This window comes from Capricornis sumatraensis, chromosome 2, assembly GCF_032405125.1.
Source record: "Capricornis sumatraensis isolate serow.1 chromosome 2, serow.2, whole genome shotgun sequence".
In the NCBI taxonomy this organism is placed as follows: Eukaryota; Metazoa; Chordata; class Mammalia; order Artiodactyla; family Bovidae; genus Capricornis; species Capricornis sumatraensis.
In genome coordinates, this window is record NC_091070.1 from 45,753,832 (window position 1) to 45,777,540 (window position 23,709).

Sequence of the window (23,709 nt, forward strand, 5' to 3'; positions counted from 1 at the left end):
CTTTGTACATTTTGGCCTCTTTCTCTCTCAGTCTCTCTACACAGAGTATCTCTTCTAGGATCTTTCCACATGATATGGACTTCATATAGCATAGCCTGTCAGTGTGATCAGACTTCTTACATGACCGTTTACTTACCTCAGAGTGAGCATTACCATGAGAAACTGCAAGGCTCCTTATGACTTAGCTTCAGTAGTCCCAGAATGTTGCTTTCATCTCATGCTATTGGCCAAGCAAATCACTCTGACTGGCCCAAGAGGAGTTTCAGGATGGGGGACAGAATAGATTATATCTCTCAGAGGGGAAATGACATGGACAGACATGGGAGGGAAGGAATTGGTGGTGACCATCTTAGAGACATGCTACTACAATAGATACATATTTATGTGTGTGTGTATGTATAAAGAGAGCTGAGCGCCAAAGAATTGATGCTTTTGAACTGTGGTGTTGGAGAAGACTCTTGAGAGTCCCTTGGACTGCAAGGAGATCCAACCAGTCCATCCTAAAGGAGATCAGTCCTGGGTGTTCATTGGAAGGACTGATGTTGAAGCTGAAACTCCAATACTTTGGCCACCTGATGCTAAGAGCTGACTCATTTGAAAAGACCCTGATGCTGGAAAAGATTGAGGGCAGGAGGAGAAGGGGATGACAGAGGATGAGATGGTTGCATGGCATCACCGACTTGATGGACATGGGTTTGGGTGAACTCTGGGAGTTGGTGATGGACAGGGAGACCTGGCACGCTGCGGCTCATGGGGTCACAAAGAGTCAGACACGAGTGAGTGACTGAACTGAATTGACTGATATATATATATATATAACATATTTATATATATTATATATTTGAAATTTGAAAAGGCTATAGAGGTAATATAATTCAACCCCCTTTTTCTGTGGTCAGACAGTAGTCATCAAACATTTATAATTCATTTTGACTTCTCCATCTGTCTGTTGAAAATCTTTGGCTGGATTTGAGTATTCTTAGTGGCAATAATAAATAGATCCATAATTCTGAATAACATGATGGCATCTTTGCTAGAAATCCACACACACATTCACCAAAACTATCAGAGAGATAAGCTTAAGAATTTCTTGCTTTTGAAGGTTTCTCCCTGGCAAAATCCTCTAGGCCACAATCCACCCATGAGCCAACGTTGCTTCTAGAAAACATCCAGTTTCATTACACTGACTTTAATGTTAGCAGAAGAATCAATAAATTCTCTGTCTCCAAGATTCAGAATATCTCATTCATTTAGAACTGAAGACCATCTTATTGAGATTTCATTCTTTGTATATTGCACCAATACCTCCTGAACTCCTCTCCAAACTATAGCTGCTGCTACTGCTGCTGCTGCTAAGTCGCTTCAGTTGTGTCCGACTCTGTGCGACCCCATGGACGGTAACCCACTAGGCTCCCCCATCCCTGGGATTCTCCGGGCAAGAACACTGGAGTGTGTTGCCATTTCCTTCTCCAATGCATGAAAGTGAGAAGTGAAAGTGAAGTCGCTCAGTCGTGTCTGACTCTTAGCGACCCCATAGACTGCAGGCCACCAGGCTCCTCCGTCCATGGGATTTTCCAGGCAAGAGTACTGGAGTGGGGTGCCATTGCCTTCTCCACAAACTATAGCTACTTAATGCAATTTCAGTTTACTTCATTTGCATGTTAATCTTCTCATTAGAATATATGTAAGATGAAAAAACCCCACCATACCCAGTGAACCTAGGAATATGTCCTTTGCAGTTCAATCTTGGCTCAAACTTCTACTTTGTTGAACTCTAAGCTGTGGTCTTTGTTCTTAGAAGAATTTAAGCAATCTGCCATCTTTTCTTCTTCATTTTGTCCACTTATTCCAACCTCAGGGACTTGGTTCTTACTGAACTTCAAAAGACTGGAGACTCCTTTTTATGTATGTTCCTGCTCAAATGCCAGTTCATCAAAGAAGCTTGACCTAATTATCCTGTCTGATATTGCATCCCTACCATTCTTCTCTATAAGCTTATTTCCTTCTTAGCAAGCTCTATCTGAAGTTACTTTTTGCATTTGTTTACTTGTTTACTATCTTTTATTTTCACTGTTGTGTGTCCAAGTTCAAATATCTGGTACCAAGTCTCTGGTTAGGTGCTTAGTAACTGTGGAATAAAGTAAATAACTACATGGATAGCTGAAAACATGTTTGCCATTAATTGATTGGTACTATAGTGACAGAGTCTAAATTTATTTTACCTGTCAAATTTACACAAATGATATAAACGTAAAACCAGTTTTTTTTAGGGAAGAAAGAGCTTTCTATTGTGTAACTAATCATAATGCATATTTATTAATACAATTTATAGTACAGATATAGTTGCAGGAGAACACTGACAAGTGAGAACTAAAATGTTTAATAGAACTTTGAGGTGATAATATTTCAGATTGAATAGGTATTCTCAATCATTATTGGTGAGAGTGTAAATTTGGGAAAGCACTTTATTAATATATATCAAGAACATTGAAAATAGTCCTTTTTTATGCAATAATTCTATTTCTGAAACCTCATCATAAGGAAAAATATCAAATGGAGAAAAATAGTATGCATAATGATGTTCATTGAAGTGTTGGATATACAACTCTATATGTCTCCTGAGAATTCTGTATGCAGGCCAAGTAACAACAGTTAGAACAAGACAGGGAACAATGGACTGGTTCAAAATTGGAAAAGGAGTACATCAAGACTATATATTGTCACCCTGTTCATTTAACTTATATGCAGAGTATATCATGTGAAATACTGGGCTGGATGATTCAGAAACTGGAATCAAGATTGCCAAGAGAAATATCAACAACCTCAGATATGCAGATAATACCACTCTAATGATAGAAAGCAAAGAGGAACTAAAGAACCTCTTGATGAGGGTAAAAGAGGACAGTGAAAAAGCTGGCTTAAAACTCAGCATTCTAAAAACTAAGATCATGGCATCTGGTCCCATCACTCCCAAATAGATGGAGAAAAAGTGGAAACCATGACAGATTTTGCTCCCAGTCACTACAGACAGTGATTGCAGCCACAAAACTCCTTGGAAGAAAAGCTATGACAAACCTAGACAGTGTATTTAAAAATAGAGATATCACTTTGCTGACAAAGGTCCATATAGTTGAAGCTCTGATTTTCCCAGTAGTCATGTACAGATATGAGAGTTGGACCATAAAGAAGACTGGGTGCTGAAGAATTGACGCTTTTTAATTGTGGTGTTGGAGAAGACTCTTGAGAGTCCCTTGGATAGCAAGGAGATCAAACCAGTCAACCCTAAAGGTAATCAATCCTAAATATTCATTGGAAGGACTGAAGCTGAAGCTCTAATACTTTGGCCACCTGCTGGGAAGAGCTGACTAATTGGAAAAGATCCTGATGCTGGGAAAGATTGAAGGCAGGAGGGGAAGTAGGTGACAGAGTATGAGATGATTGGATGCCATCACTGACTCAATGGACATGAGTTTGAGCAAACTCCAGGAGATGGTGAAAGATGGAAGCCTGGCATGCTGCAATTCATGGGGTCATAAAGAGTTGGACACAACTTAGTGACTGAACTGTATGTCTAACAAATGTGGATTGATTCAGTAAAATATGACACAATTGTGTAATAAAAAATTACCTTCTCTATAAATTCACATTTACCAAGAGTGAATTCACATCTTATCCTACTTATGATACAGTTTCCAACTGTAAAAAGGCAGAGTACAACATTTTATGTACAACTTCATTTCAACTATGCCAAATATAAGGGTAGAAACACTGACTTGATGAACGTGAGTCTGAGTGAACTCCGGGAGTTGGTGATGGACAGGGAGGCCTGGCGTGCTGCAATTCATGGAGTCGCAAAGAGTCGGACACGACTGAGTGACTGAACTGAACTGAACTGAACTGTCACTGGATGATGAAACAGAGGTTAAGTTCTTTTTTCCTTCTTCCTTTTTACGTTCAAATTATTTACAGTGAGCATTTATTATTTTTATAAACAGAAAAGTAAGCTATCCAAAACTTAAAAAGTTTATAATAAATCAGTGCAATGTTATTAAGCAGGACTCTTTCAGTAACAGTGTGACTTGTTAGGTAATTTCATTATCAGAAAGATTCTAGGTTAGGCTATACTGCTAAGTTGCTTCAGTCATGTCCAACTCTGTGTGACCCCATAGACAGCAGCCCACCAGGCTCCCCATTCCTGAGATTCTCCAGGCAAGAACACTGGAGTGGGTTGCCATTTCCTTCTCCAATGCATGAAAGTGAAAAGTGAAAGTGAAGTCACTTAGTCGTGCCTGACTCTTAGCGACCCCATGAACTGTAGCCTACCAGGCTCCTCTGTCCATGGGATTTTCCAGGCAAGAGTACTGGAGTGGGGCGCCATAAGACATAGCAATTGAATGAGGGGAAATACTAGTGGTTGATGTTTTAGTCTATGAAGATCATTCACTTTTGTTTTTTGTTGTGTGTGTGTTCAAAACTGTTAGTAATCCTTTATTTCATTTAAATATGTACTGTACAGCTGACATCTCTTTTCATTCTTATTTCAGTAGATAATAGGTAGAAAGTATGAAATTACTGAAATTTTGGCTTTTCTGATCTCCAAAAAATAAATGGAATTTTCAGACATTTGATTTACTTTCTATATCAGATATTGAAGTAATAACAATGCTTAATGATTTTTGCAGATGATACCACCCTTATGACAGAAAGTGAAGAGGAACTAAAAAGCCTCTTAATGAAAGTGAAAGAGGAGAGTGAAAAAGTTGGCTTAGAGCTCAACATTCAGAAAACTAAGATCATGGCATCTGGTCCCATCACTTCATGGGAAATAGATAGGGAAACAGTGGAAACAGTGTCAGACTTTATTTATGGGGGCTCCAAAATCACTGCAGATGGTGATTGCAGCCATGAAATTAGAAGATGCTTACTCCTTGGAAGGAAAGTTATGACCAACCTAGATAGCATATTCAAAAGCAGAGATATTACTTTGCCAACAAAGGTCCGTCTAGTCAAGGCTGTGGTTTTTCCTGTGGTCATGTATGGATGTGAGAGTTGGACTGTGAAGAAAGCTGAGCGCCGAAGAATTGATGCTTTTGAACTGTGGTGTTAGAGAAGCCTCTTGAGAGTCCCTTGGACTTCAAGGAGATCCAACCAGTCCATTCTGAAGGAGATCAGTCCTGGGTGTTCCTTGGAAGGACTGATGTTGAAGCTGAAACTCCAATACTTTGGCCACCTCATGGGAAGAGCTGACTCATTGGAAAAGACCCTGATGCTGAGAGGGATTGGGGGCAGGAGGAGAAGAGGACGACAGAGGATGAGATGGCTGGATGCCATCACTGACGTGATGGACATGAGTTTTGGTGAACTCTGGGAGTTGGTGATGGACAGGGAAGCCTGGCGTGCTGCAATTCATGGGGTCACAAAGAGTCGGACACGACTGAGCGACTGAACTGAATGATTTTTGTAATGCCATGTATTGGCACTTCTCTTTTTGCAAGTTACGTTGACACGGGTCTTCAAATAAATGGCTGTTCACATCCAGACTCATTTGGCAGAAACAATAAGTTTCCATGCCAATTCAGAGAGGGAAGAGGGGTTCAAGAAGATGAAAGTGTTGAGAGAGACGTTTTACAATATATCAAATATGAGTAATGATATCTCAGTTTGTACTTTAAAAAGCACTGGTGATACTTAATCTTTCAATAACACTTTATAGCATACAAAGCATGCTCTCATTCATTATTTGATTTAATCCTCAAAAGCTAAGAGAAAGATAATTTTATCCTCATTTTACTGTTTCTGAGTGACTGTGATTTACAAGGTCAGGCAGCTAGAAAGTGGAAGAGCTAAGACTTGAACCTGGATTGGCAATCTATATGACAGGAAAAATTTGCTGGTTAATTTGTGCATGAAAAGAAATCTTAATTTTATAGAAGTGAATTATAGCCAATAATTAAAGTTTGGAAATCTAGTCCTTTCTAAAGATAATTGTTGTCAAAAGTTTGCTTTGTTTCTCTTAAATTCTACCCATATTCTTCCCAATTATCTAAATTTCAGTTTTTAAAAACCAGTGTTCCAAATGTTCTGTGATTATAAGTTTCACACACACACATATATGTGTGCATATATATATATATATATATATATATATATATATATACGCATCTGAATTAACAGGAAAAAAATGAATCTATTTTTAGGACCAGTATTCTTGGCAAAGGTAGGAATTGCTTGAAATTGAAATGTGATTGAAAATCTATTTGGCAGTCTGAAGTATGGATCTTCAAAAGACCCATTTTTCCAAAATGCATATTAATATTTGAGGGAAGAGGTTGCAAGTCTTTTATTCTGAAAATTCTTTGAAAGAGATCCACTTTGAGAATTATTTCCTATTTTTGAATCTGGCCAAGTAGTGCTATTTTAAATAAAGTAACAGCTCAAGGTAACAGAGAAGTGTTACATAGCTTTTGTAGGCACACCAACCCTGGGAATCATGTTGAATGATTTGCTTTGTGCCTAGAGATAGAGGCATTTGCAAGCAGGATATGAAGAACAGAGCCTAATTCCAGTGGAGCTTTTCTGTTTGTCCTGTCAGTGGAGTCCCCCTTCACCTGATAAATAAAGCACCACATTCCTCCTGGTTAGGGATTTAATAAAAATCCTTTTAGTCCTGCCCACTTCACATTTATGGAATGACTGTTTGCCAGTTTCCTATTTGTTTGGGGCCATGTAAATCACAAAATAAATAATAGCAACCCTCTTTTATAATGCAGTGAACTGCACCACAGATAAGGGAGGTTAAAATTATACTTACATTGGATTTATCTCTGTACAGTTTTATTAAGGTCCACATGCCCTTAGGAAACTAAAAACAAACAAACAAACAAAAAACCTTTAATCCTCATCTCTTTGTCTCATAAATGTGTTTACTGAAGGAAAATTTTGTATTGGGAAATAATTTACTTCTCTCTCCCTAAAGTAGTCTTTTTTTTTTTTTTTTCCCTTTACAGCTAACAGATATTCTATTTTAAAATGATCTACCAGAGTTACTCAGGGCTTCTCTAAAGCTATTGGAGAAAATACTCTTTAAATAAATCAGTATTTAAAGGAAATGCATGAGAATGTTTTTGGGTCAACAGTAAATGCATGCATCATCCACTTATGACTATTATTTTGAGTGATCTGCCTAACTTTAAAATTTTAAAATCTCCTATTCATTGTTCCATATGCTAGTTTTTAGGTGTATATTCATTCTCATGTGGAAAATCTCTGTCATTGTGAATGTTCTTGTTAAAAGCAGACACTTAACAGTATCCTGGTTTCATGTGTGGGTAAAGCAAACTCTGCCTGCAAGCTGGAAAGCATTGGACATTGTTTCCAGTAGGTCAATAAAATGACTGATGGATTTGAGCCAGGTTGTAGCAGAGGACACACATTCTCTGTTGAAATAGCTGAAAAGACAAATTAATATTGAAGTGTGGAATACTGAATTGGACTGTCTCAGTACACAGAAATAGACTAAAGTAGATTACCAAAATGAGGCATGTGTACTTCAGGCAGCTAAAACAGATTTGCTATGCAAACATGAGAAGAGTAGAGGAAGACTTGGGTGTGATATTCTGGAAATGGTAACAGTTCAGCCTCCATAATATGAAGTAGGGGATGATAGAAGCACCTAGAATTTTAGAAACTTTCAAAGCTTTGAAATTTAAATAGTTCCTTATTTACAGCTCCCAGCTAAAGACCATCTTTGTCATTTTTATTCTGTGTGTATTTTTGACAAGTATACATTCAAAGTGTGTGCTTTCTATTAGTATGCCTTTTTAAAGGGAATTTTTCAAAACAGAGTAGAGAGAAAGTATCAGTCTCATTTAACACTTTATTAATTTAGGAGAAAAACACAACAAATAACACAGATTTTAAATATTGAGTCAAAACCTGCATGATACCCATTGCCCGCACAGAAGTTCAAATTTCTTTCAGTCTAAAGTACTTCATGATCAGGCTTACATTCTCTTTCCTATAACATCTTTTATAGACCACATTTTGCAAGAAAATTGCAACCTTATTTTCACTAAATTTTAAGTGATGTTTAAAACTTCTTTTGATAATGAATGCAGGAAACCAATCACATAGCATTAGCAGTGCTATGACTTTGTCGCAAATAGAAATTACAGATATTTTCATATTATATTACAGTTGTTGCAGTCTCTTGACATGTATTGTTTACCTCTCATTGTAACTTTAAAATTGTGATTATTATTAGACTCACACATCTATTTTTACAGCACAATGTAAATTATATTTCTGAGTATTTTTATCACTATATTTCACTACACTTTTCATTTGTAACTTTAATTTCATTTTGTGCATTAAAACCAAGTTTGGAAAGGTTGTCCACTGGAATCACCAGAGTGCCAAAGAGGCCTTTAGCAAAAGAAATGTTAGCAATCTTTAGAAAAACTGACCTTAATGATCATCCCTAAACAGTTGGGCATTCAATTTTAATCCTGTGCCTTTGCCTGGAAGGCTGTTACTCCTATGCTCCATCCTCATCTTTCAAGGTGCAGCTTTGGATGTTACCACATCTATTTGATTGATCCTGATGCTACTAGCCACAGTCAATTGAACTTTCTTTGTATCCCCTCAGACTTGTTTTCTGCTTTTCTATTAGAACTTATTCTGCCTTTTATTCTAGTTAGTTACTTCTTCTATGTCTTTTTTTAAAAAAATATAAATGTATTTATTTTAATTGGAGGCTAATTACTTTACAATATTGGATTGGTTTTGCCATACATTAACATGAATCAGCCTTTAGAGTATAAACTTCTTGGAGACAGGAATATTGTCATAGTTACCATTTTATAACTGAATCTAACTTAGTCTCATTGTGGTTAGAGAATGTGGTTTCTCTATTGATTCTTTGAACTTTACTGAGACTTCCTTCATGGCTTGGTGCATGTGTGCGTGTGTGCATGTGTGTGTGCTAAGTTGCTTTGGTCATGTCTGACTCTCTGTGAGCCTATGGACTGCAGCCCACCAGGCTCCTCTGTCTATGGGATTCTCCAGGCAAAAATACTGGAGTGGGTTGCCATGCCCTCCTCTAGAGGATCCCAACCCAGGAATTGAACCCACATCTCTTATGTCTCCTGCATTGACAGGTGAGTTCTTTACCACTAGCACCACCTGGGAAGCCTTTATGGCTTGGCACATGACCAATTTTTGGAGAAGGTAATGGCAAGCCACTCCAGTATTCTTGCCTAGAGAATTCCATAGACAGAGAGGAGCCTGGCGAGCTACTGTCCCTGGGGTCACAGAGAGTCAGACACAACTGAGTGAGTGACTAACACACAATTTTTATACATGTTCCATTAATGCTTGGAAACATAGCATGATTGGATGCAGGTTTGTTAACTGTGTGATTCAAATCTATATCCCTACTGTTTCTTCTATTCCTTGACTGATTTATCAATTATTTTCAGAGATATGTTAAAGTTTCCTGCTACTATAGTAGAGATGTTAATTTCTTATTTTAATAGTTCTGCCATTTAACTTTATATATTTTGAATCAATATTATTAAGTACATAAAATTTAGAACTGTTATATCTTCCTGATGAACTAGACCTTTAATCAATATGAAATTATTTTATCTCTAGTAATGCTTCTTTTTGCATAATAATAATAAATTTTCTCTGATGTTGATATAACCAAACTGTGTGTTGGGTTAGAATTTTACTGTTGTCCTTTTCCATTCCTTTATTTTCAACTTTGCTGTGCCATATGTTTTAATTGCATTTTTAAAAAACAACATAATGCAGGATTTTGTATATTTAAATAAAATTTGTTCTGTGACTCTTTATCTTTTACCTGAAGAATTTCATTATTTTACAGTGTTTATAATTACTGATATTTTTATTCATTTCTAACATATTTTACACTTTATCTTTGCTCTGACATTTTTAGATTTTTATTCCTCTTTTTTTTTTTTAGTTTTCAGATTGAGATGTTTTCTTTTACTACATTTTTTCTCTACTAATTTGAAAGCCTTAATTCTATCTGTATTATTTTAGTCATCCTCTAGAAAGTTTAATATTCATATTTAAAATCTAACATGTGTCAAAGTCTTTACCTTCTTCCAAATATGTAAGGAATGTGAACAAGTTTACCCACTCTTCACTTGCTATCTGATATTGTCCTTTTTAGCCACATAAATTTCCACATATTTACCAATTTATTCATTGATTACTTCATTTTCTCAAACTTTTAAATCATCTGACTTTTGCTTTTAGAAAGCACAATATTTACATTGTGGGGATGGTAAAAGTTCTATTTTTATTTTTTAACTTTTTTCAAAAATTTTGCATCTCCCTCATTTTAAATAATTTTTCTGGTTAAAGAATTATAAGTTGAAAGCAATTTTCTCTAATCTCTTTGAATATATGGCATTACCAAGTTTGGATTTCTATTTCACTCAGTCAATTGTTAATCTATCTTTCTTTGTAGATAATCCGGCCCTATCCCTTTTGCCCCAAACTGAAGCTGATTTTTATCTTTGATATTCTATAGTTTTACCATACCTTATGTTTAGATATGGATTATTTTTTATTTATTCTACTTTGGCTATAATAAGATTCCTAAATTTGAGCACTTGGTGACTTTCATCATATCTGGGCAATTTCCAGTTATTATCTCAATGAATATTTTACTACCTTTCTTATTCTCCCTATTGACTTACTCTAGGTCTATAGAACATGCACTGGACCATCTATCTTACTTTATCCTCCATGTATCAACTTCTCTCTCATGTTTTCCATGTCTGTTGCACTGTACTGTATTATTTCTAGGTAATTTCTTCATGTGTCTCTTCCAGGATACTAATAATTTTCTTTAACTGTGCCTAATCTGTTGTGTCCGACTCTTTGCGACCCCTTGGACTGGAGCCCACCAGGCTCCTCCATCCATGGGATTCTCCAGGCAAGAATACTGGGGTAGGTTGCCATTTCCTTCTCCAGGGGATCTTCCTGACCCAGGGATCGAACCCAGGTCTCCCGCATTGCAGGCAGACGCTTTAACCTCTGAGCCACCAGGGAAGCCCAATCTGTTTAGCACATATATTAAGTTTCTAAATTCAGTTATCATAGTTTTTACATTAGAAATTCTATCTGGTTCTTTTTCAGATCTGCCTGATACATTTAATCATCCCTTTATTGCACTTTGAGTTAGACAAGGCTGTGGTCCTAGTGTGATTAGATTGACTAGTTTTCTGTGATTATGGTTTCAGTGTGTCTGCCCTCTGATGCCCTCTTGCAACACCTACCGTCTTACTTGGGTTTCTCTTACCTTGGACGTCGGGTATCTCTTCATGGCAGCTCGTCTAACTCAATGAAACTAAGCCATGCCCTGTGGGGCCAACCAAGATGGGAAGGTCATGGTGGAGAGGTCTGACAAAATGTGGTCCACTGGAGAAGGGAATGGAAAACCACTTCAGTATTCTTGCCTTGAGAACCCCATGAACAGTATGAAAAGGCAAAATGAGAGGACACTGAAAGAGGAACTCCCCAGGTCAGTAGGTACCCAATATGCTACTGGAGATCAGTGGAGAAATAACTCCAGAAAGAATGAAGGGATGGAGCCAAAGCAAAAACAAACCCAGTTGTGGATGTGACTGGTGATAGAAGCAAGTTCCGATGCTGTAAAGAGCAATATTGCATAGGAACCTGGAATGTTAGGTTCATGAATCAAGGCAAATTAGAAGTGGTCAAACAGGAGATGGCAAGAGTAAATGTTGACATTTTAGGAATCAGTGAACTAAAATGGACTGGAATGGGTGAATTTAATTCAGATAACAATTATATCTACTACTGTGGGCAAGAATCCGTTAGAAGAAATGGAGTAGCCATCATAGTCAACAAAAGAGTCCGAAATGCAGTACTAGGATGCAATCTCAAAAACGACAGAATGATCTCTTTTCATTTCCAAGGCAAACCATTCAATATCACAGTAATCCAAGTCTACGCCCCAACCAGTAACACTGAGGAAGCTGAGGTTGAATGGTTCTATGAAGACCTACAAGACCTTTTAGAACTAACACCCAAAAAAGATGTCCTTTTCATTATAGGGGACTGGAATGCAAAAGTAGGAAGTCAAGAAACACCTGGAGTAACAGGCAAATTTGGCCTTGGAGTACAGAATGAAGCAGGGCAAAGGCTAATAGAGTTTTGCCAAGAGAACGCACTGGTCATAGCAAACACCCTCTTCCAACAACACAAGAGAAGACTCTACACATGGACATCACCAGATGGTCAACACCGAAATCAGATTGATTATATTTTTTGCAGCCAAGATGGAGAAGCTCTATACAGTCAACAAAAACAAGACCGGGAGCTGACTGTGGCTCAGATCATGAACTCCTTGTTGCCAAATTCAGACTTAAATTAAAGAAAGTAGGGAAAACCACTAGACCATTCAGGTATGACCTCAATCAAATCCCTTATGATTATACAGTGGAAGTGAGAAATAGATTTAAGGGCCTAGATCTGATAGATAGTCTGATGAACTATGGACTGAAGTTTGTGACATTGTACAGAGACAGGGATCAAGACCATCCCCATGGAAAAGAAATGCAAAAAAGCAAAATGGCTGTCTGGGGAGGCCTTACAAATAGCTGTGAGAAGAAGAGAAGCGAAAAGCAAAGGAGAAAAGGAAAGATATAAGCATATGAATGCAGAGTTCCAAAGTATAGCAAGAAGAGGTAAGAAAGCCCTCCTCAGTGATTATGCAAAGAAATAGAGCAAAACAACAGAATGGGAAAGACTAGAGATCTCTTCAAGAAAATTAGAGATACCAAGGGAACACTTCATGCAAAGATGGGCTCGATAAAGGACAGAAATGGTCTGGACCTAACAGAAGCAGAAGATATTAAGAAAAGGTGGCAAGAGTACACAGAAGAACTGTACAAAAAAGATCTTCACGGCCAAGATAATCATGATGGTGTGATCACTCACCAAGAGCCAGACATCCTGGAATGTGAAGTCAAGTGGGACTTAGGAAGCTTCACCATGAACAAAGCTAGTGGAGGTGATGGAATTCCAGCTGAGCTAATTCAAATCCTGAAAGATGATGCTGTGAAAGTGCTGCACTCAATATGCCAGCAAATTTGGAAAACTCAGCAGTGGCCACAGGACTGGAAAAGGTCACTTTTCATTCCAATCCCAAAGAAAGGCCATGCCAAAGAATGCTGAAACTACTACACAATTGCATTCATCTCCCATGCTAGTTAAGTAAAGTCGCTCAGTCGTGTCCGACTCTTTGCGACCCCATGGACTGTAGCCCACCAGGCTTCTCCCTCCATGGGATTCTCCAGGCAAGAGTACTGGAGTGGGTTGCCATTTCCTTCTCCAGGGGATCTTCCCAACGCAGGGATCGAACCCGGGTCTCCTGCATTCCAGGCAGACGCTTTAACCTCTGAGCCATCAGGGAAGCCCTGAAGTAATGCTCAAATTCTCCAAGCCAGGCTTCAGCAATATGTGAACCGTGAACTTCCAGATGTTCAAACTGGTTTTAGAAAAAGCAGAGGAACCAGAGATCAAGTTGCCAACATCCACTGGATCATGGAAAAAGGAAGAGAGTTCCAGAAAAACATCTATTTCTGCCTTATTGACTATGCCAAAGCCTTTGACTGTGTGGATCACAATAAACTGTGGAAAATTCTGAAAGAGATGGGAATACCAGACCACCTGACCTGCCTCTTGAGAAATCTGTATGCAGGTCAGGAAGCAACAGTTAGAACTGGACATGGAACAACAGTCTGGTTCCAAATAGGGAAGGGAGTACTGTATATTGTCCCCCTGCTTATTTAACTTATATGCAGAGTACATCATGAGAAAACCTGGGCTGGAAGAAGCACAAGCTGGAATCAAGATTGCTGGGAGAAATATCAATAACCTCAGATATGCAGATGACACCACCCTTATGGCAGAAAGTGAAGAGGAACTGAAAAGCCTCTTGATGAAGGTGACAGAGGAGAGTGAAAAAGTTGGCTTAAAACTCAACATTCAGAAAATGAAGATCATGGCATCTGGTCCCATCACTTCATGGGAAATAGATGCAGAAACAATGGAAACAGTGGCAGACTTTATTTTGGGGGGCTCCAAAATCACTGCAGATGCTGATTGCAGCCATGAAATTAAAAGATTCTTACTCCTTGGAAGGAAAGTTATGACCAACCTAAACAGCATATTCAAAAGCAAAGACATTACTTTGCCAACAAAGGTCCGTCTAGTCAAGGCTATGGTTTTTCCAGTGGTCATGTATGGATGTCAGAGTTTGACTACAAAGAAAGCTGAGCGCTGAAAAATTGGTGCTTTTGAACTGTGGTGTTGGAGAAGACTCTTGAGAGTCCCTTGGACTGCAAGGAGATCCAAGCAGTCCATTCTAAAGGAGATCAGCTCTGGGTGTTCTTTGGAAGGAATGATGCTAAAGCTGAAACTTTAGCTTGAAGAGTTGAATCATTGGAAAAGACTCCGATGCTGGGAGGGACTGGGGGCAAAAGGAAAAGGGAATGACAGAGGATGAGATTGCTGGATGGCCTCACCGACTCGATGGATGTGAGTTTGAGTGAGTTCCGGGAGATGGTGATGGACAGGGAGGCCTGGTGTGCTGCGATCCATGGGGTCGCAAAGAGTTGGACATGACTGAGTGACTGAACTGAACTGAACTTATTGCACTTTTAATTCTCTCTTCTGTTTTGAAATATATTACTTAATCTTGTTTAAGATTCTATATCTTTCAAGTGGGCTACAGTCCATGGGATCACAAAGAGTCACACATGGCTGAATGATTAACACTTTCACTTTTTTTTTCCAAGCTCTATACCTGCTCTCTTTGCAGATATAATTTTGTAGTATGTTATTTTTGAAGATTCTTCTTGTTTATAGTTTATTTTATTGTATGGTTAGTGACTTTTTAAAAATTGTGAGCTCATATCCCTTAGACTTTGTATTCCTTTTGCTTTCCTATTGTTACTGTAATGAATTACCACAAATTGATGTGTTAAAACAACACAAATGTATTCTCTTATAATTTTTGAGTTCAGAAACCAAAAGGATTTCATAAGGCATAAACTAAGAAGTTGGCAAGGCTGTGTTCCTTCCAGAAGTTCTGGAAGATAATTTATTTCTTTGCTTTTTCCAGTTTCTAGAGCTACTTTGCTTGCATTTCTTGATTCATAACCCCTTCCTCCATCTTCATCTTGAAGTGTAGCATCTTCAAATGTCTCTCTGCAGTCTCTTAACATCATGTTCGCCTCCGTATCAGATCTCCCTTTCTCTTTCTCTTTTAAGGATGTTTTTGGTTGTTTTTAGGGCCCCACTCAGCTAACTTAGGATAATTTCCCTATATCAACACTCTTAGTTATATCTGCAAGTCTCTTTTGCTATATTAGTTTGCAATCACATGTCCCAGGCATTAAAATATGGACGTTTTGAGGCCTAATTGTTCAGCTTACTACAGACTTTATCTGTGGAAACTGCTTGCAACATTGTCTTAAAGTGTGTTCCTCCATAAAAGACTTGGACTTTTCCCAGGTTTTACTGATACCACCAACCCAGAGTTAATTTAAAGTAAAATTTTAAATTTTTGGTCCAAATGGTTAGTATACCTTTCAGTCTAGACCTGCAGCTTACAGGGGAAATTTCCTTTTTCCCCAGTTACCAAAAGTCAAGACTAAGACAATCATATATCCCAACCATATTGCTTTCTGGGGTGATTTTTTTTCTATTTTCCTCACTGAGTGTATTACTCCTTGAAGATCATGGCTTCAGCTGGGGCTTCAGTCCAACTGCTTTATTCAGCCCCCACGCTTTGTTTCCTGTTCCCTGTAGCAGTCTGTTAAAACTCAGATTATAGAATGCCAGAATGAATATTTTTCTCTAGGGCAAATACTGGCTCCAACACTCACCCCAGTGGATTAGCACTTTTCATATTTTCCTTTCATATCTACAAGAAATTCTGTTACTTTTATACCAGCACAGCCATATTTTACTTTAAAATATTTTACTCAATATTTTAAAATGTGCCATATTAGTTGGGAATGCTCTTAATTTAGATTGCAGTATTGCCAGTAATAAAAGTTAGATATTGTCTTATTTATACTTCTCAACATTTAAAACAATGACATCCAAACTGTGACTAATAAATGTTAAATTAAATAAAAACTTAACAAACTGGAGCTGGGAGGGACATTAAAACTGAATAGTAACAGAGACCATATGGCCTGGGAAGTCTAAAGTATTTACTATCTGGCCTGTTATCAAAAGAGTTTGCCTTGTCTAGAGAGTTTATTTTAACCCCTCCATGAGACCAGAGTGGGCATGGTGGCAAGTTCATCCTCAGAAGTCTTAGTTTGTTCTGGGGAGAGTGTCCTTTGTCTTGTGGATAGAGGACCATCTGACCTCAGAAGTACCTCTAAACTTAGTGAACTGCAAGGCTTACCTATCATGTCGATTTTCTTTGAACTCTCTGAAGCTGCTAAAATACAATGAACCAGCAAGTGGAGTTATCTTTTTACTGCAACTCTTCCCCCTTTGTGTGTGTCCACATGACTGATTAATTGCTGAGGTGATAACTTAAGTGTTAAATTTATTATGTTTGAAGGAGAATTAAAACAACTCTGGGTTGGCATCTTGGTTCTGCTGCCAGTTAGCCAAATGGATATGGAGAAGCTGTGCCACATCTTTGAGTAAAATCATACTTATCTGTAGGAAGAAAGGTAAATTCAATGAACTGTGAGTTTCCCTCTACTCCAAATGTTCTGATTCTAAAGTCAGAATAAAAAGTTCTATCTCTTTTGGACATGGCTTGGCACAAAATAGATCCTCAATGAATGTTAGTTATTATATTGTTCTCACTAATATTACCAAAAGCTTCTTAGGGTAGAAGTTCACAATATTAATCTTTTATTATGAATAGTAGTCCCTCATGTTCCATTGTGAGAATTTTGGAAGCATAAGAAAGGACAGAAAAGCCTGACGTGCTGCAGTCCGTGGGGTCATGGAGAGCAGAAGCGCAGACACAACTTAGCAACTGAACAACAACAGAGCACCGGAAAGAAGTTCTAATCAGCATAAAATAGCATCGCAGTGGTCTCCGTGCCTTCTCAGGGATTGATTAATCTCCTTACTGCTGCTGACAGCGTCCCCAACAGGGGAACACAAAGCACTGACCAAAATCTACATCTGCAAAAAAAAAAAAAAAAAGAGAGAGAGAGAGCGAGAGGGAATTAAAAAACAAAACAAAACAAAGACCTCTCAACTTTGCAACCACAGAGCTGGGCTAGGTTTCCTGATGATGTCTACAGGATGAAGTAGTGGAACGGAAAGCTTACGGTGAAAATTATACTTCTTCTGTGAGGAGTATACATGCTTCTGTGGGGACAGAAGCATGCTCATTGGAGAGGTGAGGATAATGCTCAGCCACATTTGCTGTAGCTAGAAATCTGATGACACACATGTACTCAGGATGGTTATTGGTTCTAAAAGGAAATAATTTACCTCAGATAGTTCAAGTGAAGAAACCTTAATGTATGGCGGAAGCAAGGTTAAAGTAAGGTTAAAAGAACCGCTGTTGGGGTGTCAGGGAATGTTTCAGACACTAGAAATGATGGAAACTCTTCATCACCACTAGGACTAAAGAGTCAAGGGGAGGAAAGAGTATGACTGGAGAGAGCTAAGGCCAAGGAGGAGGGCTGTCTGGCTATGGGCAGTTGTGGAGAGATACAGCTACTTCCAGGGACAGAACAGGGAAGAGACTACCTCCTGACGTTCCTGCTCTCTGATTGCTTGTGGTGTTTCCCACTGGTTGAATCCTACTGGAAAAGAGCCAGCAAGGGAGCCCAAGAAATACCTCCATAGAGGCAGAGCAGTGAGATGCCAGAGAATAGATGAGAGGTTTCAGGGAGAATAGAGAAAAGTTCCCTCTCCCTCTGGGGTTCTTGCTCTGATGCCTCTCTGACTGGGTATTTTTTCTAGCACCTTTGACATATGATCTTCTATTGTTTTGTGGGTGAGTATGTGAGTGAGGGCAAATATATATTGTTTTTGCCTAGTCTGTGGGTTGTAATGAAAAAAGTCCCTGATTTGAACCAAGGTACCTGGATTCAGGACTGTTAAAGAAAAAATTATTCACAACATTTTATTAAAATGTTAAGGCAGATGTAATTCAGGACTGCTGCAATAGGATTTTGCATTAGATGGGGGAGAGTGAACTCACTTTTGAATACAAGAAACAGTGGACATTAGTAGCCAAGGAGCAGAGTGAAAAGGTTGATGGATGGATAATTACCAAGAGGCAGCCTCAGGTGTATGAGAGAATTCTGTCTAAACTGACCTAACAGGATTCTTGCTGAAGGCAGGTCAGGATGATAAGACGTCACTCAGGGTCGTGGCGGAGAAGGCAATGGCACCCCACTCCAGTACTCTTGTCGGGAAAATCCCATGGATGGAGGAGCCTGGTGAGCTGCAGTCCATGGGGTCGCTAAGAGTCTGACATGACTGAGCGACTTCACTTTCACTTTTCACTTTCATGCATTGGAGAAGGAAATGGCAACCCACTCCAGTGTTCTTGCCTGGAGAATCCCAGGGACGGGGGAGCCAGGTGGGCTGGCGTCCATGGGGTCGCACAGAGTCGGACACGACTGAAGCGACTTAGCAGCAGCAGCAGCAGCAGCAGTAGCAGGGTCATGGTGGAGGATGAGGAATTAAGTTGTATATTGAGGGCAGGGGATTCTGGTTACACTGTTTGCTAAAACTGTACTCTTTAGGATATGCCCAAGAAAGAAGTCTAGTCAGACTCATAGGAGCCCTATGTTAAGCTTAGTCAATAAAAGTGTCTTTGTCAGGTCTCAGCTCTGCCAAAAACTTGGGTAAACTTAGGCAAGTCTTTAATCTCTCAAAGTCTTGTATATTATCTGTAAAACTGAGTCAGTTACATTTGTCAAATCTTTCTCATCAGGGTTTAAGAATCAAACAGAACAAGAGTTAAAACCAAGCTTCAAAATCAATGTGGGGAGATAAGCTCTGAGACGAGAGGAAGCTAAAGGGACTGCTTACTGGGGATTGTGATTCTTGGTACACAAGTGGTGTGGCTTGGGGATGTGGGTGACAACACATGGAAGACAACACAGGTGGCAGAGATTGCTGTTTACCCACCAATTCCATTCCTCCTTTCTTTCACAGCTTTTGAATTATAATTTGGCATACAACTACCCAGAGACACTCCATCTCCAACCTCTCTTCCTGGGCATGGACATCCTCTCCAGAGGAAGTATCACTTCATGGCAAATAGATGGGGAAACAGTGGAAACAGTGTCCGACTTTATTTTTGGGGGCTCCGAAATCACTGCAGTTGGTGATTGCCACCATGAAATTAAAAGACGCTTACTGCTTGGAAGGAAAGTTATGACACATCTAGATAGTATATTGAAAAGCAGAGATATTACTTTGCCAACAAAGGTCCATCTAGTCAAGGCTATGGTTTCTCCAGTGGTCATGTATGGATGTGAGAGTTGGACTGTGAAGAAAGCTGAGCGCAGAAGTGGTGTGTACCACTTTCAAATTGTCCCATGAACACCATCTCATTCATTCTTCTGTGTTCTTCACTTCTCCCTGAAAAGTAGATCAACAGAGTGATCTAGAACTACTCACTGAAGATGGCAGAAAGATTGTGAAGAATTGAAGCTCCTACTCTCAAATCTATCACATTGAACTAAACATTCATTCTGACTATTATATATGAGAGAAATAAACTTCTTTATTCTTTTAAGTCTCTGAATGCTGGAGTCTCTTTGGTGCAGTGGCTTCAGTTCACTTCAGTTCAGTTCAGTTCAGTTGCTCAGTCATGTCTGACTCTTTGCCGCCCCATGAATTGCAGGACACCAGGCCTCCCTGTCCATCACCAACACCCGGAGTTCACCCAAACCCATGTCCATCGAGTCGGTGATGCCATCCGCCATCTCATCCTCTGTCGTCCTCTTCTCCTCCTGCCCCCAATCCCTCCCAGCATAAGGGTCTTTTCCAATGAGTCAACTCTTCTCACGAGGTGTCCAAAGTACTGGAGTTTCAGCTTTAGCATCAGTCCTTCCAAAGAACACCCAGGGCTGATCTCCTTTAGAATGGAATAGTTGGATCTCCTTGGAGTCCAAGGGACTCTTAAGAGTCTTCTCCAACACCACAGTTCAAAGGCATCAATCCTTCTGCGTTCAGCTTTCTTCAGAGTCCAACTCTCACATCCATACATGACCACTGGAAAAACCATAGCCTTAACTAGATGGACCTTTGTTGGCGAAGTAATATCTCTGCTTTTGAATATGCTATCTAAGTTGGTCATAAATTTCCTTCCAAGGAGCAAGTGTCTTTTAATTTCATGGTTGCAGTCACCATCTGCAGTGATTTTGGAGCCCCCCAAAATAAAGTCTGACACTATTTCCACTGTTTCCCCATCTATTTCCCATGAAGTGATGGGAACAGATGCCATGATCTTAGTTTTCTGAATGTTGAGCTTTAAGCCAACTTTTTCACTCTCCTCTTTCACTTTTATCAAGAGGCTTTTGAGTTCCTCTTCACTTTCTGCCATAAGGGTGGTGTCATCTGCATATCTGAGGCTATTGATATTTCTTCCAGCAATTTGATTCCAGCCTGTGCTTCTTCCAGCCCAGCATTTCTCATGATGGACTCTTCATATAAGTTAAATAAGTAGGGTGACAAAATACAGCTTTGAGGTACTCCTTTCCCAATTTGGAACCAGTCTGTTGTTCCATGTCCAGTTCCAACTGTTGCATCTTGATCTGCATACAGATTTCTCAGGAGGCAGGTCCCATGGTCTGGTATTCCCATCTCTTTCAGAATTTTCCACAGTTTGTTGTGATCCACATAGTTAAAGGCTTTGATATAGACAATAAAGCAGAAGTAGATGTTTTTTCTGGAAACAGTCAACTTGAATTAAATTTGCCTGAACAGTGTGTGCATGTATTATTTTATGTAAGAAAATTCTAAAGTAGGATGGATCCCAGGTCATCTATGATCTGGGCTAGGTCTCTTCTCTGTGATTCTCTCAGTTCTGTCCTTCTCTATGTGGATGCTTTTTCTTAGTTTGGCTTTTCTTATCTTTCTTTTTTTTAAAAAAATTTTTATTTTTACTTTATTTTACTTTACAATACTGTATTGGTTTTGCCATACATTGACATGAATCCACCATGGGTGTACATGAGTTCCCAATCCTGAACCCCCTTCCCACCTCACACCCCATATCATCTCTCTGGATTATCCCCGTGCACCAGCCCCAAGCATCCTGTATCCTGTATCGAACATAGACTGGCGATTCGTTTCTTATATGATAGTATACATGTTTCAATGCCATTCTCCCAAATCATCCCACCCTCTCCCTCTCCCTCAGAGTCCAAAAGTCCATTCTATACATCTGTGTCTCTTTTGCTGTCTCGCATACAGGGTTATCATTACCATCTTCCTAAATTCCATATATATGTGTTAGTATACTGTATTGGTGTTTTTCTTTCTGGCTTACTTCACTCTGTATAATAGGCTCCAGTTTCATCCACCTCATTAGAACTGATTCAAATGTATTCTTTTTAATGGCTTAGTAATACTCCATTGTGTATATGTACCACAGCTTTCTTATCCATTCATCTGCTGATGGACATCTAGGTTGTTTCCATGTCCTGGCTATTATAAACAGTGCTGCAATGAACATTGGGGTACACGTGTCTCTTTCAATTCTGGTTTCCTCAGTGTGTATGCCCAGCAGCGGGATTGCTGGGTCATAAGGCAGTTCTTTTTCCAGTAGTCATGTATGGATGTGAAAGTTGGAGTATGAAGAAGGCTGAGCGCTGAAGAATTGATGCATTTGAACTGTGGTGTTGGAGAAGACTCTTGAGAGGCCCTTGGACTGCAAGGAGATCCAACCAGTCCATTCTGAAGGAGGTCAACCCTGGGATTTCTTTGGAAGGAATGATGCTAAAGCTGAAACTCCAGTACTTTGCCCACCTCATGCAAAGAGTTGACTCATTGGAAAAGACTCTGATGCTGGGAGGGATTGGCGGCAGGAGAAGAAGGGGACGACACAGGATGAGGTGGCTGAATGGCATCACTGACTCGATGGATGTGAGTCTGAGTGAACTCCGGGAGTTGGTGATGGACAGGGAGGCCTGGTGTGCTGCGATTCATGGGGTCGCAAAGAGTCAGACACAACTGAGCAAGTGGACTGAACTGAACTGAACTGAAAGGCAGTTCTATTTCCAATTTTTTAAGGAATCTCCACACTGTTCTCCATAGTGGCTGTACTAGTATGCATTCCCACCAACAGTGTAAGAGGGTTCCCTTTTCTCCACACCCTCTCCAGCATTTATTGCTTGTAGACTTTCGGATAGCAGCCATTCTGACTGGTGTGAAATGGTACCTCATTGTGGTCTTGATTTGGATTTCTCTGATAATGAGTGATGTTGAGCATCTTTTCATGTGTTTGTTAGCCATCCGTATGTCTTCTTTGGAGAAATGTCTGTTTAGTTCTTTGGCCCATTTTTTGATTGGGTCGTTTATTTTTCTGGAATTGAGCTGCATAAATTGCTTGTATATTTTTGAGATTAGTTGTTTGTCAGTTTCTTCATTTGCTATTATTTTCTCCCATTCCAAAGGCTGTTTTTTCACCTTGCTTATAGTTAGTTTCCTTTGTTGTGCAGAAGCTTTTAATTTTAATTAGATCCCATTTGTTTTTTTTTTTTTTGCTTTTATTTCCTTTCTTTTTTTGAAATAAAAGCAAAAATAAACAAATGGGTTCGCTTTTCTTTTTTTTTTAAAGATCACTTAATTTTTTGTAAAGTGATCCTATAAAGCAACAATATTGCTTTATGACGAGCGGGAAGCCTTCCGTCTTGGACCTCCCTTCCACCCCCAACCCCTATCCCATCCATCTAGGTCACCACAGAGCACCAAGCTGAGCTCCGGGTGCTATTTCTAATCATCACAGATTGACTCTCAGCAACAAATGTTACAATATTCTTACTTGTTCATCTTCAGTAAGAGATAGGGAAGTAGAAGGAAAGGGAGAAAGAGAAAGAGAATGAGAGAAAGCAAAAGAGAGAAAGAGTTATTTTCCCAACTGTAGAATCAGGTTTTTCTCTTTGTTCTTATTGGGTCAACTCAACTCAAGGGCCCATCCTCAGACTAATAACTGTTCTCAGGGAAATGCTGTGTTCTATGGGCTGAAACCAAGACTTCTGACCAGTAAAGAGCATGTGATTGTCATGATGGTCTAAGCCATGATGGCCTAAAATCTGCAAACTTTGCTCCACTGGCCAGATCCAGCTAGCCATCTTCTATGTGGCCTAGGAGATAAGGATGACTTTTGCCTTTGTAAGTGGTTATATAAAAATTTCAGTAAAACCTTTGATTTTGTGTCTTGGTATACAAAGTCTAAAATATTTACTATCTAGTCCCATAAGAAAGTTTGCCAGCTCCTAGTCTAGACTAATCAGAATCTGTCTCTGCAGATGGAGATAATGGGCTACCTTTCCTTGGAGCACATGGAGAATTCCCCAAATGCTAAAGAAAGTTGCGTGGAGAAAGGATATGTGCTCAGTCATGTCCATCTCTTTGTGACACTTTGGATTGTAGCCCTCCAGGATCCTCTTACCATGGGACTTT

General features: G+C 39.3%; 1 non-coding gene across 1 annotated transcript; it reads right to left on the minus strand.

Annotated features, from left to right (window-relative positions):
• Positions 1 to 13,404: 13,404 nt before the first annotated feature.
• On the minus strand, positions 13,405 to 13,477 carry TRNAS-GGA (transfer RNA serine (anticodon GGA)). The gene has a single exon. It is a non-coding gene; the product is annotated as a tRNA-Ser (tRNA).
• Positions 13,478 to 23,709: the final 10,232 nt, after the last annotated feature.